This window comes from Balaenoptera borealis (assembly GCF_965194805.1).
Source record: "Balaenoptera borealis genome assembly, chromosome: 11".
Classification (NCBI taxonomy): domain Eukaryota; kingdom Metazoa; phylum Chordata; class Mammalia; order Artiodactyla; family Balaenopteridae; genus Balaenoptera; species Balaenoptera borealis.
In genome coordinates, this window is record NC_138868.1 from 18,124,706 (window position 1) to 18,138,594 (window position 13,889).

The 13,889-nt window shown below is 41.4% G+C and overlaps 1 long non-coding RNA gene across 2 annotated transcripts in view; it reads left to right on the forward strand.

The window, feature by feature from the left end:
- The first annotated feature begins 7,364 nt into the window (after positions 1 to 7,364).
- The window catches only part of LOC309606575, a 402,482-nt gene continuing 395,957 nt past the window's right edge, over positions 7,365 to 13,889 (forward strand). For both annotated transcript variants that reach the window (XR_014231932.1, XR_014231933.1), the window contains exon 1: positions 7,365 to 9,516. This is a non-coding gene — a long non-coding RNA (uncharacterized lncRNA). The remainder of the gene's footprint in view (positions 9,517 to 13,889) is intronic.

The following is a 13,889-nucleotide window of genomic DNA, read 5'->3' on the forward strand; positions in this document are numbered from 1 at the left end:
CTGCTTGGCCACAGTCTTCGCCACTCCCTATTGCCTCTCAACATGGTGGCCAAGTGCCAGTTCCCACTTAACCCCATCCATCTTGACTGTTTGCCTCATTTACACTGATTTTTTGCTTCTTGTACTGAATCTGCTACCTGTGCTTTAGAATATAGATTCTCTGGGAAGACAATATTTAGTGCTGATGAAATTACACCCTCCTCTCTGTTGCTTCTGGAGCAGAGAGAATGTACTACTCATTCTGCTTATTGAGTAAGGCAAGCTTTCCAGTGTTTGTTCAGGTACTCTGCATTTTGCATGAAAATCCTCCCTTACCATCCCTTCTCTACTTGAATATCCACTATCATTCAAACTCACCTATAGTGTCACCTCCTCCAGGAAATCTTCCATAACATTAACCACCTGAACACGCTGGGTTGGTTTTCCTTTATATGTTTTTACATAGCACTATATGCTCATTTCTGTCAAAGGACTTAGCGCAATTGTTGATTTACCTGTTTACCTATCCCACTGAAACATAAACTTAGAAGACTTACCACCCCTTCTGAATATGTCATGTTCTATCCAGTCACCATGCCTTTGCATATGCTGTTTTCTCTTCCTGGAATGCCCTCTCCCATCTACAGCACTATCCTTAGCACAAATAAAATCTACTCACCTTTTAGGTCTTCTCAAGCAGTGCCTTTTCAGTGAAACTTTCCATGGAATCTTTACACTGGCTTGGTTCCCCTAACCAGCACTCCCATAATGCAATTCTAGACCATAATACCTATCACAAAGTACTCTGCCTCTCACACCAGATTCTCATCTCCTCGACATGAGAAAGATCCTTGAGGGAAAGGGAGTCTTTATTCTCCATAACTTTAGCATTAAGTAGTACACCTAGCACATAATATTGATATAAAGATATTATATATACGTGTATGGAAGGAAGGAAAAAAGGAAGGAATTTCTTTGTGACAAGGTAGGCTCTTATCCAAGTTCTTAGTGCTATTCTCTACCCTTGTCTCTTTCATTCCAAATCCAGTTGGGCTACTGCTAACTTCTCATTGAATACCACTGATATGATCCAGCCTGGGTTGCTTTCTCTACTGCTTAATAATTTTTTAAATGAAACTATCATGCAGTGTCTTATTTTGTCAAACAACATCTCAGTGGCTTTCCTTATTGTTTGAGTCTCCCTGTCTTGGAAAAGTCCTAGGTAAATGTCTATAGTTCTGTAGTGTAATTTAGTGTTAGTTATTCTTCCTATTCTCCAGGCTCTATCATCACCTGTGTCTTTTACCAGAATGGTCTCTGCAATCATTAAGGCTCTTTTGGAAGTAAGTGACAAAAATACATCTTGAACAGTTTGAGAAAAAAAAAAAGAAAAAGCATTAGATGTTTGTTTGCCCAGATATCATACAGCACAAGTACGTCATAGAGAGGACAAATTTGCAACTTAACTTAAGGGACAATTGCACTCAAAAACTTGGGGTCATCATGACTATCTCTTACCTTAATTTCTTCATCTAACAGCTCTAGCTAATCAACTTGATTCATTGCGTCTTAAGTCCAAAGATTCTAGGAAAGAGCCAGAATTAGTAGTTTGATTATGGTTTCTCTTCCTTGGATCCACCAACTCCAGCTGGGAGAAAATCACACATTTCGTAAAGTGTCTACTTCTGCAGTTACCATGCAGGGAGTGGAGAAAGGGTCAGAAGAGCAGGGGCAGGTCAGACAAAAGGTATGTCCATTTAATTCCCTGACTAGATATTTGGGAATGACTTTACAGTCATTTATTGAATATCTCCAATGTCTAGATACAAAAAATGCAGCAATGAATAAACTAAATAAAATCACTCCTATCTTATAATGGACAGTTTTCCATTCATCGAAAAATATTTTCTGGGCACCTACTGTATACAAAGGCTGTACTAGGAACTATGGTGAGGTGAAAGTGAAAGATGCCAAGATATACATATAGTCTCAGCTCTCACAAAGCTTCCAAACTGAATGGGAAATAGGATGTTTGAACAAGCAAATGTTACACAAGACTGGTCAGTCCATTCATTTTAGCAGACATTCACTGAGAATACAGCACATGCCATTGTGTTAGGCACTGAGGATATGAAGATGGATGAGAAACTGTTGTGGTTATTAAGATGTTCATAGGCTAGAACAGGACTCTGAGATATAAACAGTTAATTCCAACCTAGGATAATTCAATATTTTTTGACGAAGCTGTATGAGAAAGGAGATATCTTTATGAAGCAAAATGTTTTAGAAGAATCCAGGAGAAACTGTACAGGTGGCAGAAAAGCCTAAATGGAAAGAAGAAATCTAATCCCAATGGAAGTAGCTGGAGCAAAAATGCAGAAGCAGGAAGGAACAGAATAGATTTTATAAATGGTGACAACCAGTCAGGAATTTTAAAAGAGATGCAGGGCATAAACCTGGAAATGTAGGTGGGACCAAATTATAGCATCTGAATGAGTTCAGAGATTTTTGCTTAATGATGAGAAGTCACTGAATGTTTTTGAACATTCAGAAGTCACTGAATGTTCTGGGGCTCAGGTTGGACTGCCCCAAAATATGCCACAACAGTATATTGATTATTTCGAATTAAAGTTACTTTAAAAATGGCCAATGCAAAAGGGATGTTCCGACCCTCCCTGAAGGCAGGAAATAAATCTCTCATTGAAAGGTGTACTCCCTGCATCTGGAGGTAGAAGGACACTCTTATTGACAGAGACAGGGAATTCAGTCCGAAAAACCTGTATAAACAGACCTTGTTACTTTAATTTACTACCCCAAACACAAACTCTGTTTAGATTCATCACTAATTGAGCACCCAAAACCCAAGTTTCTTCGTCCTGTCAATTCCTCACAAGTGTATCATGTCTCTGCCTAAAAAGTATAAAAGTTGTCTGCTTTGGCCACTTCTCAGGTCCTATTTCTATGAGACCTCCATGTGCACAAATTGAAATTTGTTTCTTTTTCTTCTGTTACTCTGTCTTATGTTAATTTTATTATTAGTTCAGCCAGAAGAATTTAAGAGGGGTAGAGGGGAAAATTTCCCCCTCCCTGACAACAGGCAGTACATTGATGAAAATACATTTTAAGTGATTAAATAAAAGATGGGCGGGCTTCCCTGGTGGCGCAGTGGTTAAGAACCTGCCTGCCAATGCAAGGGACATGGGTTTGATCCCTGGTCCGGGAATATCCCACATGCCACGGAGCAACTAAGCCCGTGCACCACAACTACTGAGCCTGTGCTCTAGAGCCCGCGAGCCACAACTACTGAGCCCACATGCCGCAACTACTGAAGCCCACGCACCTAGAGCTCGTGCTCCACAACAAGAGAAGCCCCTGCAATGAGAAGCCTGTGCACCGCAACAAAGAGCAGCCCCCGCTCGCCACAACTAAAGCCCATGTGCAGCAACGAAGACCCAACACAGCCCAAAATAAATAAATAAATTAATTAATTAAAAAAAAAAAAAAAGATGTGCTACTTCTTGGATTCCTGCTGGTGGAGCAGGTGGGGTACCATTTGGGGGGTGGAAAGAGACAAAGGGTCTGTTTAAAAACTACTGTGATTGAGATTATTTTCTCCTTTAATTTCTTTTACATTTCATAGCTTTTGAGGGATTTAACTTAATATTGCAGCTCTCTGTGTCATCATCTTTCCAACTAAACAGAAAACTCTTTGAAAATAAGGGGTGTTGTTCACTTTGCATCCCCTGGAGCCTCACACAGAGCCCCATTTAAAGTAGGTTCTAAATAAATACTTAATGGATATGAAAACTGGTGGATGGATGAATGAATGAAAAAAATAAATAGCTTCAAGAGAGGAATTTAAATATTCTATACCCTGAGTGCCCTTAGCATTTGTTCACATCTTGAGTATCATAGGGAGACAACACATCGTGATGCAAATCTTGACTGTTACTTTTTAAACGTGTGAACTTGTGTAAGTTTCTCTATTTCCCAAGACTCTAATTTTTTTTTTTTTCCTGCTGAAATGAGGCTAATAGTTTTTACTATCTCACAGTGGTAGTGTGAAGATGAAAAGGAACACTGTATATAAAGCACTTAGCTTGTTACTAGCACAAAGTGAGAACTCATTAAATGGTATGGCTTAATATGTTTTCAAGAGCCTACTGGTGATAGGGTCAGAAACAGCAACCTTTTCTCATTCTTTTATTTATTTATTCATGCACTTAGCATTCATTCCAAAATATTAATAAATACCTATTAGCAGGCACTGAAGGCACAAGAATGAAAAAGATCCAGCCCACCATGCTCAAAGAACTCGCCATATCCTAGAGAATAGGGGTTAAAAAACAGGCATTTTCAATGCAGTGGGGTAAGTGCTACTGAAAGGGAATATATTTGGAGGACACAATTGTTGAGCTAACCTGTAATGTGAGAGCAGGCAGGGCTAGTTCAAGGAACTGTAATTAAATTGGCTGGAGCTTCAAGGGCAGACTGGAGAAGTGAGCTAAGTCAAGTCATGGTAGACTTTTCAGTTTCTCACAACATTGAGAAGGGAGTCCTAAATTCCCTACTCTTCATCCACTTCAACCCCAAATATCTTTTTACTCAGGTCTAACCTATTCCCTTTCTGACTCTGTAGAGTGACCCATGTCTTAGGAAGTACAGGGGATTCTCAGAAAGCTGTGGCTGCACTGGATGGCAGATTGCTCTTTGCTGGAATCCAGGCTGCCTGTCTGGGCTTGCCTTTTCAGCAGGAGAAGGGATCCAGCTGGGGCTGACTTGAGTCAACTTGCAAAACTCATTCCACACATGTGTTCTCTAGAGCCGACTGAGAAGTCCTTCACTGGTGGTGTTAAAAATCATTATTTGTCAGTCTGTTTGAATATGGGAGGTCTGGTGCTGACTGTGCACGGAGAGCCTGAATAGAGCAAAAGAATCAGAGGCATCAGTTGGTTTCACTGAGCACTAGAAGTCTTTAAAAATTAAAGTTTAGTTTTCTCCCCCCAGGGTTTTGTTTTAGTTCCCTGAACAAAACCATCATTCTCTGTTTTTAAAGACAGGAAAGACAGGGTTGCATTGTTGTGTTTCACCGTCCACCCTTTTACTTTCCAAGATGTCACAGTATAACCAGTTTGGCACCATAGTGCTCTTCTGTTCATGCTTGCTTCCTTTGGAGTGCTAGCTGGGAAAATTGATTTTTTTTTTTTTTTTTTTTTCAGTCTGAGTGAGGTAAGCAAAACATGATTGGGCTGGGGGGACAGGGGAGAAATGACTTCGTCAGACTCAACTTTCCAACCCTGATAGTGTCAACTGAAAAAAAATGCATAACGTGGGAGTTGTGAATTAAGTTTTACTTGGGGCAGAATGCAGACTGTAGCCCAGGAGACAGCCTCTCAGATAGCTCTGAGGAACTACTCCGAAGAGTGAAGGGAGAGGGTCAATATACATGTGATTTTAGTGAAGTGGGAGGTGTGCAGTCAAGCACACATGTTGGCAGAGGCTGGCTGCTAGTCACAAGAAGCTTGCTGCTGGTCACGAGGAACACATGTCCCCGTTACCGATTTTAGTGTTTTTCTAGATATGAGAAGATGCAAGAAATTGGGCTCATAAAACCTTCTCCCCAAAATATCTAATCCTTTCAAGGCCCATTCTGCCAGTTCTTCCAGAGCACAGAGGGCCTCATTCCTGATCTCCTCCCTGAACTCCTTTGAGGGTGTGCTGAAGGCCAGTGACTGCAGTGACTAGTGACTTCATTCTTCTAGAACCCGATGTTGAGTGACAATTTTTAGTTGGCAATAGAAAGAGATTAAAAATGAAGTCCAAATTAGGATCTATCCAGTCTGATACTTTCCCTGAGAAATGGACACTGTCCTCTGGTTGGTCACACTGCTTCTGCTCTGGCCACATTAGTGGTCTTTGCCAAGTGACATTTATTTTCAGAATGGATGCTGTCATTAGCCTATGGCCATCCAGCATCAGTATTTTGGAATATGCCCAAAATAAGGTTGGATAAACAAATGCTCAGGTTTTTCATTCTGGATTAATTCAAGCCAAGAGGGCAACTTCTGTTGGCAGCCCATGATCTGGCTGAGACACGCCAGAAGTAAATTGTGTTTCCTAAGGTGGTAACTAGCTCATCGAATAAGGGCTACTGATATATTTGTTTGGTTCTTCACCTGTGCCAGGGGCTTTACCTACACAAGCTTATTTAATCCTCACTACCGTCCAGTGAAGCAGGTGGTATTATTTCTCTTTTATCAGATGATAAAAATCGCTCAGAGAGAACAGTGATTTGTCAGTGATCACAAGCCAGCACAATAAGTGGAGAGTTGGATGTAAATCTGGATTTATTTGATGCCTAAACTTGTGTTTATTCTGCTGCACCCATAGGGCAAAAGGTAGAAAATTCGGTTTGCATTCTCACCAGTCTCTTTCTGAGATGAATGCCCCTCTTTTTGTGTGTCTGTAGCAGTGAAAGTTTCAGAGGTTTTTAGAGGAATGGCAACATACTGATCTGCTGCTGAGGGGAACATTGCTATGGGTGGAACTCAGGGCGGCTCTCTGTTCACATTTCCTCTAGACCTCACAGGCTGTTTCGGAAAGAGCCCAGTTTCAAATAAATAAACCAGCAACTTCTCCAGTGCTCAAATACCCAGTATAATGATCCTGGAGTCTAACAGCAACTTGAGAGAATTGGAACTGGGATTTCAATTACAAGAATGGGCTTTGGGGTAGAGATTTAGGCTCCATTTCTGGATAAACATTTTACTTGCTGTGTTTCCTTGGGCAAGTTACTGCATGTCTCTGAGGTTCAGATTCCTCGCCTTTAAAATGGTGATATAAGATTTTTTCCTCACAGTTATTTTGATGATTTAATGTGATAATTAATGTAAGTGACTGGCACATAATAGGCTATTATTAAATGGTAATAATTTAATAAATTATTAAATGGTAACGATTATTTATTATTAACGTGAAGTCAGAACATTAGGGATCTGGTTCTGGCTCTTCTATTTGCTTACTCTTAAACCTTTGCTTAGTTACTTAATATTTATGGGCCTAATCTAACGCAAAACCAATACACAAAACCCACAAAAGATAAAACAAAGCAACAAATAAAAACAACTCCATAAAATAAGGGGTTTGGATTAGATCCCAACATTTTCACTACCAAGTATTCCTTCTCTTAATCTCCATCTACTACTTGAACTGCATTAATACTAAATTTGTTTTCCTATTCTTAATTAATCAAAGATATATATATATATCTGAGCATGCAGCATGAACAATAAGGATTAAGCCAACGATAGGAACAAAACAGTGGTAAATATTTCTAATGAGTCCATGTTTTCACTAGTATATGAGGCCTTGTATAAACATTCAATTTCCAGTATGTTTTCCCCTAATTTTCTACTATTTTTCCCTCAAATTTCTTTTTTTTTTTTTAACATTTTTATTGGAGTATAATTGCTTTACAATGTTGTGTTAGTTTCTGCTGTATAAAAAACTGAATCAGCTATATGTATACATATATCCCCATACCGCTCCTTCTTGCGTCTCTCTCCCACCCTATCCCACCCCTCTAGGTGGTCACAAAGAACCGAGCTGATCACCCTGTGCTATGCAGCTGCTTCCCACTAGCTATCTATTCTTTTGTCTCTGTTTTTTCTTTTTTCTTTTGCCCTACCCAGGTATGTGGGGAGTTTCTTGCCTTTTGGGAAGTCTGAGGTCTTCTGCCAGCATTCAGTAGGTGTTCTGTAGGAGTTGTTCCACATGTAGATGTATTTTTGATGTATTTGTGGGGAGGAAGGTGATCTCCACGTCTTACTCCTTCGCCATCTTGAAGGTGCCGCCTTCCCTCTAATTTCTGATAAACCAATTCATTGTTGCTAGCATTCATGCACTCTGATTGTGCCCCCCACCCCCGTCTTTTTATAATACACACATCTAGGGCAAAGACATCACTCTGGATCCTTGTTACTCAAAGCCAGGTCCATGGGCCAGCAGCATCAGTATCACCAGGCAGCTTGTTAGCGATGCTGACTTTCAGACCCCACTCCAGACTGACGAACCTGAATCTATAATTGAACAAGATCCCCAAGTGGTTTTTGTATTCATTAAATTTGAGAAGCATCTGGATTAGAATCCAGATTTGAACTGAGCATCAAGCAATTCCCTAGTAAATTCGAATTCCTGACCTGTTGCCTTGCACAAGCCATTCAACTTCCATGAGCCTCTGTAAAATAAGGATAAAAGTGCCTGCTTGTCTTACCTGGAAGTTTTGTTGTTAGTCTTAAGAAAATAAGTAATAATAAAATATTTCATAAGCTTATTAACTAATCTAAAAACTCAAAGTGCATATTGTTTCATAATTATAACATTTTTTCTAAGAATCAGAATGAAAAGTTTACTTAAATTCTTTTTACCATTTAGAAAACTCTTGAGAATCACATCACTACTCCCCTTCGGGATTATGAATACCTCCCTCTCAGTTCTGTCAAGATTGAATTAGAGTTATCTGTCTACCCTTCTGCCTCCTCTTGAGATTAACTCCTTGAAAACATTAACATGGAGGCCATATTGGACTCACCTCCACTTTGTCTGCTTCCTTCTGTGTGCTCCTCCATCTTCTCCGAGTGCCTGGAACAGAGCAGACCCTCCATACGAGCTCGCTGCACCAACAAATAGATACAATACTACTTGATAGCATCTCTCTGAAAAACAAAATGCAGCCAGTGCAGTGAGTACCTGTACCACATGTTTAATAGTGTTGTTAAGAGAATCAAATGAGACTGGGCACGCGGTGGCCCTATGTGAGCTGTAAAACACTGGGTAAAAATGAGAGACCATTATTAGGCATATGTGGTCTGACAGGGTCTTACAGATGGCAGTCACCTGTCATGATGAAAATTGTCTTTAGCCAAAGCTGAAATGGTAGTGACTTCAGAGACTCTTGAGGCAGTGAATTATAAGTTCTTGTTTCTGCTCCATCCTTAGCCAGAGTTTTCATTCGCCATGTCTGTTTGCTCCTGGGCTGTGTATCTGCTGTCGTGCTGCGGTCAGGCAGCCACCTTGTTAAGCTGGTGTGCACACCCTGCTCTCAGCAGCTGTGGGTGGCCTTCTGGGGTGCTGCGTTCGGTTGGCAAGGGCTCTGTGCCTGTGCCATATACTTGCTGTGTTTATATGCTGGGTTGCTTCATTAGGAGGCTGGCTCAGATTGTTTCACTAAAAACAATAAAGCCCACACTGGAATAGAAAAGAGTTGAATAGAACGTTTATCTTTTTACAGGTCAAATCAATGAGTAATTTTCTGGTTTGAAGGCAGTATTTAACATTCTGTCTGGGGAAATGCTGTCAACCATGTCCTATCCCAAGCTGGCTTCATTAAAGAGATTGTAAAAAAAAATCTGAAGATTCTTAGACTATACCTTTTTCTTTGTTTAAACATTTCCAGGGAGTAGTTGCTCTCCATGTCTTGATCCTGATGTGCAGTCCTCTTAGAAGTGGCCCATGTGCTGCCAACACGCACTTGTGCAGGTAAGCTTTCTTTGAATGCTGTGAAGCAGGAAGGCAGACAGGCTCTTTACTCCATCAAATTCAAAGCTGTCTCCCATACTGCATGTCAAAGGCAAGGATGGAAAGATGCTTCCACCTGTCAATAATTGGGGCCTACTGCCCAAAGCAAAGGAGAGAGGTGGGTTGGGGGAGTGGTCCAGGGATGACCAGTGCCTTGTGTTGTCATAAACAGTGAAATAGTCCAGTTGTATCTGACTCCTTTCAATCACTGAGTCACTTCCATTTTGCAAGCTAAGAGGCCTCGAGCTTCAGTATCTTTTTAAAAAATGTTCAACTTCTATTCTAGCATCCCAGAGTTAATCCATTCACCCAACTTTATCAGTGTACAGACAAAAAAGAGGGTAGGCTTAGAGAGGTCAAGTGACTGGTTCAAAGTCATACAGCTAATACTAGCAGAGCTGGGATGACATCTTCTGCTGGTGAATTAGCCCCATTGTCCTCATAGAGAAATAGTAACATTCACGGAGCATGGGAGGATGCCTTTATTTTATTGATTGAACCAAAGTTTGAAGGAAATTTGTAGCTGTGGGACCTTGAGGGAGCTACCTAGATATTTTGAAAACCTCTCATCTGAATTATTCTCATCTGTAAAATGGGGATACCTGTATTGTCTACAACAGGTTTTGTGTGTATTAGATGAGATCATGTTCACAAACTCTTAATACACTTTAGGAACACTGTTGAGGAAGAGAGACTCCAAATAGACCCTTCCATTCCTGACATATTAGAATTTTGGGCTGTACAAATACTGACTTGTTTGTTATTCATCATGTATTAGAAAGTATTCAGGTGTTAAACATAATGCAACTTGGAGAATATGACTCTATAACCTTAAAACTGAAATTTCCTTACATCGAATATAGTAGCATAAAGAGATTTTAACACTGACTTCAGAAAAATTTTAAGACTGTTTTCAAAGAAAGGTCCAATGCAATGCAGCAACCCTCTCTAACTGGGTAAATTGCGAATATGGGGACAGGCTGTTGTTTTTTCTCTAGGGACAAAAGAGCTCATTCAAATGATTTCATGGGAATCCATTCTTTATGGCCCGTTTCCATGGGCACTAGCTAAACCTTGTGCAGGACGACACGCTGTAGGGCCAAGCACCAAAGAAGGCAGCCCAGTGTCACGGAAGCCAATGCTGTCCTGCCTCCCTGGCCAGCACACGGACTTGCTAAAGCCACTGGATTTGCGAGTGCTCTGATTTCTGGGCCTTTTCTGGAGCTCAGCGGTTCCCTCGCAGCAGTTTACACAGTTAGCTGTAGATGGCGATGTGCACCAAGCACCTCCACAGAGCCAGTGGCGGGGGAGGGGTGGGGGGGTGGCGCATCCAGCTGTGCCTGCTGAGGCTCAACTCTGTGAATCCTGTTTTAAGTTCCTCTGGTTGGTCATAACCCAGCAGTTCCCCTCCTGGGCCCCCTGCTTACCCATCATCCTCCCCCGCCACAAGCCGGGAAGGACAGCTGTGTCTCCCCTACCTCCCCCCTACTCGCCTTTTCTTTGCAGCAGTCTGTGATTAATGGCAGCGCCAGCGAACAACTGAGAGGGAGAAGGTACTTGCATAATGGAACGGCAGATAGATTAAATGCAACCGGGTGCCGAACCTCTTTAGCGAGAGCATCCTTGCAATTTTCTTTTCCCTTCCCTCCCACAGTGGCCCCCTCCTCAGAGCAGAGGCAGGCACAGCGACTTCATTAATCAAGGCGCTTTGCAGGGCCCGATGAATTTTAACAGCAAATTGTCACTTACAATCCTTTGCCGTCTCATGTATCCCTGAGCACTGGTTATTTCATCGTCACCAATTAATCAAGGCAGCCACAAAAGCCACCCTAGAGTTTATTAGCAGAAAACAGGTTGTCTGTTCCCCAGTGACAAGCTTTTTCTGTTACTTCAAATGTGAAGAGTACCTTTGCTTTAGTTTTTTGGTTGAGGACCAACACCCGCGTTGCTTATATTCCTATCTTTCTGAGATGATCATTTATCAGACTGTCCCCAAATCTTATTATGTTCCTTGCTGTGAGGACTGGAGCACCTTGAATGGAAGGTTGACAGGAACAAACCTGAGACAAGATACTTTTTTTTTTTTTTAATATTTATTTATTTCTTTATTTTTATGGCTGTGTTGGGTCTTCGTTTCTGTGCGAGGGCTTTCTCTAATTGTGGCAAGCGGGGGCCACTCTTCATCGCGGTGCGCGGGCCTCTCACTATCACGGCCTCTCTTGTTGCGGAGCACAGGCTCCAGACGCACAGGCTCAGTAGTTGTGGCTCACGGGCTCAGTCACTCCGCGGCATGTGGGATCCTCCCAGACCAGGGCCCGAACCCGTGCCTCTTGCACTAGCAGGCAGACTCTCAACCACTGCGCCACCAGGGAAGCCTGAGACAAGATACTTTTTACCTATAACAGTTCTCAGGAAACCTGGCTGCATGTTGGAATTATTTAGCGAGCTTTTCAAAAATACCCATGCTCTTGGGCCACATTAAAAGCAAATTTATGACAGATAAAATACGGGGACAGGCTGGGCATGGATATTTTAAAATTTCCTCATGTAATTTGCTGTCTGACAACTCTTGAAAAAATTCCTTGCTCCCTTGGAGTTGATACGTTTATCTATAAAACAAGAAATTTAGATCAGAGATTTTCATAGTAAGACCATAATCCTCTTTAATTTTCACCATAGATATTCTGAGAAGCTGCACTGGCTGAAGCAGTTACGTGTATAGGGAGTTTCAGAGCTGCTTTAGTGAGGTTACTTGTCCCTTTCCTCATCAACTTTCCCCAAAACAGAACAACTTTGTGGCCAGGTGTTTGCATAATGCATTTATTCTTTTCTTCTGTTTATTCATTCATTGTTTTAACAAACATTTATTGAACATTTGCCTCTGAACCAGATTAAATCTCTGCCATCATGGATCTTAAAATTCAACAAATACACAAATTACATTTTGTTACAGTCATGATAAGTGCTATGAAGGAAATAGGCAGGGTGCTGTGAGAGCATTTGATGGAGAGACTGAATCTAACTTGTGAGTCAGAGAAGGCTCCCCAGGAAGTGGCATTTACTGTGAGACCTGAGAGATAGGAGTTAGTTGATAGGAATGGGGTTGGAATGAGGAGAGGGAGAGGGTTATAGGCGAAGGAATAATCTGTGCAAAAGGGCAGCGGGAAGAAGGTTTATTATAGGTATTGAAAGGAAGTCTAGGGGGAGAACGTGAAGTTTGAGGCTAAGAGGGAGGGAGGGGCCAGATTATGTGGGGCTTTGTAGGTCATTTTTGGGATTTTATTTGAAAGTTAAAGGGAAGCTATTACATAATTTTAGGAAGAGGAGTTAAATACTTAGACTATGCGTTTAAAGATATTGCTTTAGGAGAAGAATTTCCAGAGTGGCAAGGTAAGGACATCAAAAACACACTCCTTTATAAAAACAGTAGTGGCAAGAATTGCAAAAATCAGCTTTTTCAGAACTCTAGAAATTAACCAAAGGCTTGCGAAAATTTAAGGACTGTTTTATTAAGAAAAATAGTTGAAACTCAGTAAGAACAATGAAATTGTGGTGTTTTAACTTGCTGTTTTCCTATCTCCGGCTCCCCACCTCTCCAGTAGTTTTGAAAAGTAGCAGCCTTGCACCATGGTAACTATGAAGTCCAAAAGGCTAACAACCACTGGAAGGGGCATCAAGGTTATGGAGCTTCTCAAAAAGCCTTATCCTCCGAGAGTTGTCACTATTTGACCTGCCTGGCAGCTCCCTGGAAGAACTGATTCACAGGGCTTGTTTCCTTTTGATCTGACTCAGGGATCACTCAGTGTGAAAAGCCCCTTTTTTCAGGGCATCTGCTGACAATCACTGGCATTTGTTTAACACCACAACTGCCTAAGGCAGTTTTGCAAGAGACTGACAAAAAAAAAAAAAAAGAAAAAAAAAATCTGGGAATAAGATGTCTATAGGGGCTTTGAAAAGCTCTAACATATTCCTGGGGATTTAGAAGGCCATGCACATGTACAGGCCAGTGCACATACCCAAAAAAGACCTAAGAAGGCCCTTTCACCTCTGCTGACCTTAAGGGTCCGTGCAAGCAGGAAATAAAGGCTGACGCAGATTTGTAAACTTTTGGAGGGTGGAAGATGTACCCTACCACACAAACAGAGCCCCATAGCAAAGAGTGAGGGACTTCCTGGTTCAAGGCATTTAAGAAAATCTCTGTCCAATCATTAGCTGACCACTGAGATATAATTAAGCAGAGTCTTCAGTCAGTGGTTAGACATAACAAGGAACACGGAGTTTGCAGAATTTGACCAAGAAATTCACTAAATGAACAGTAGCAAAGCAGCAACAGC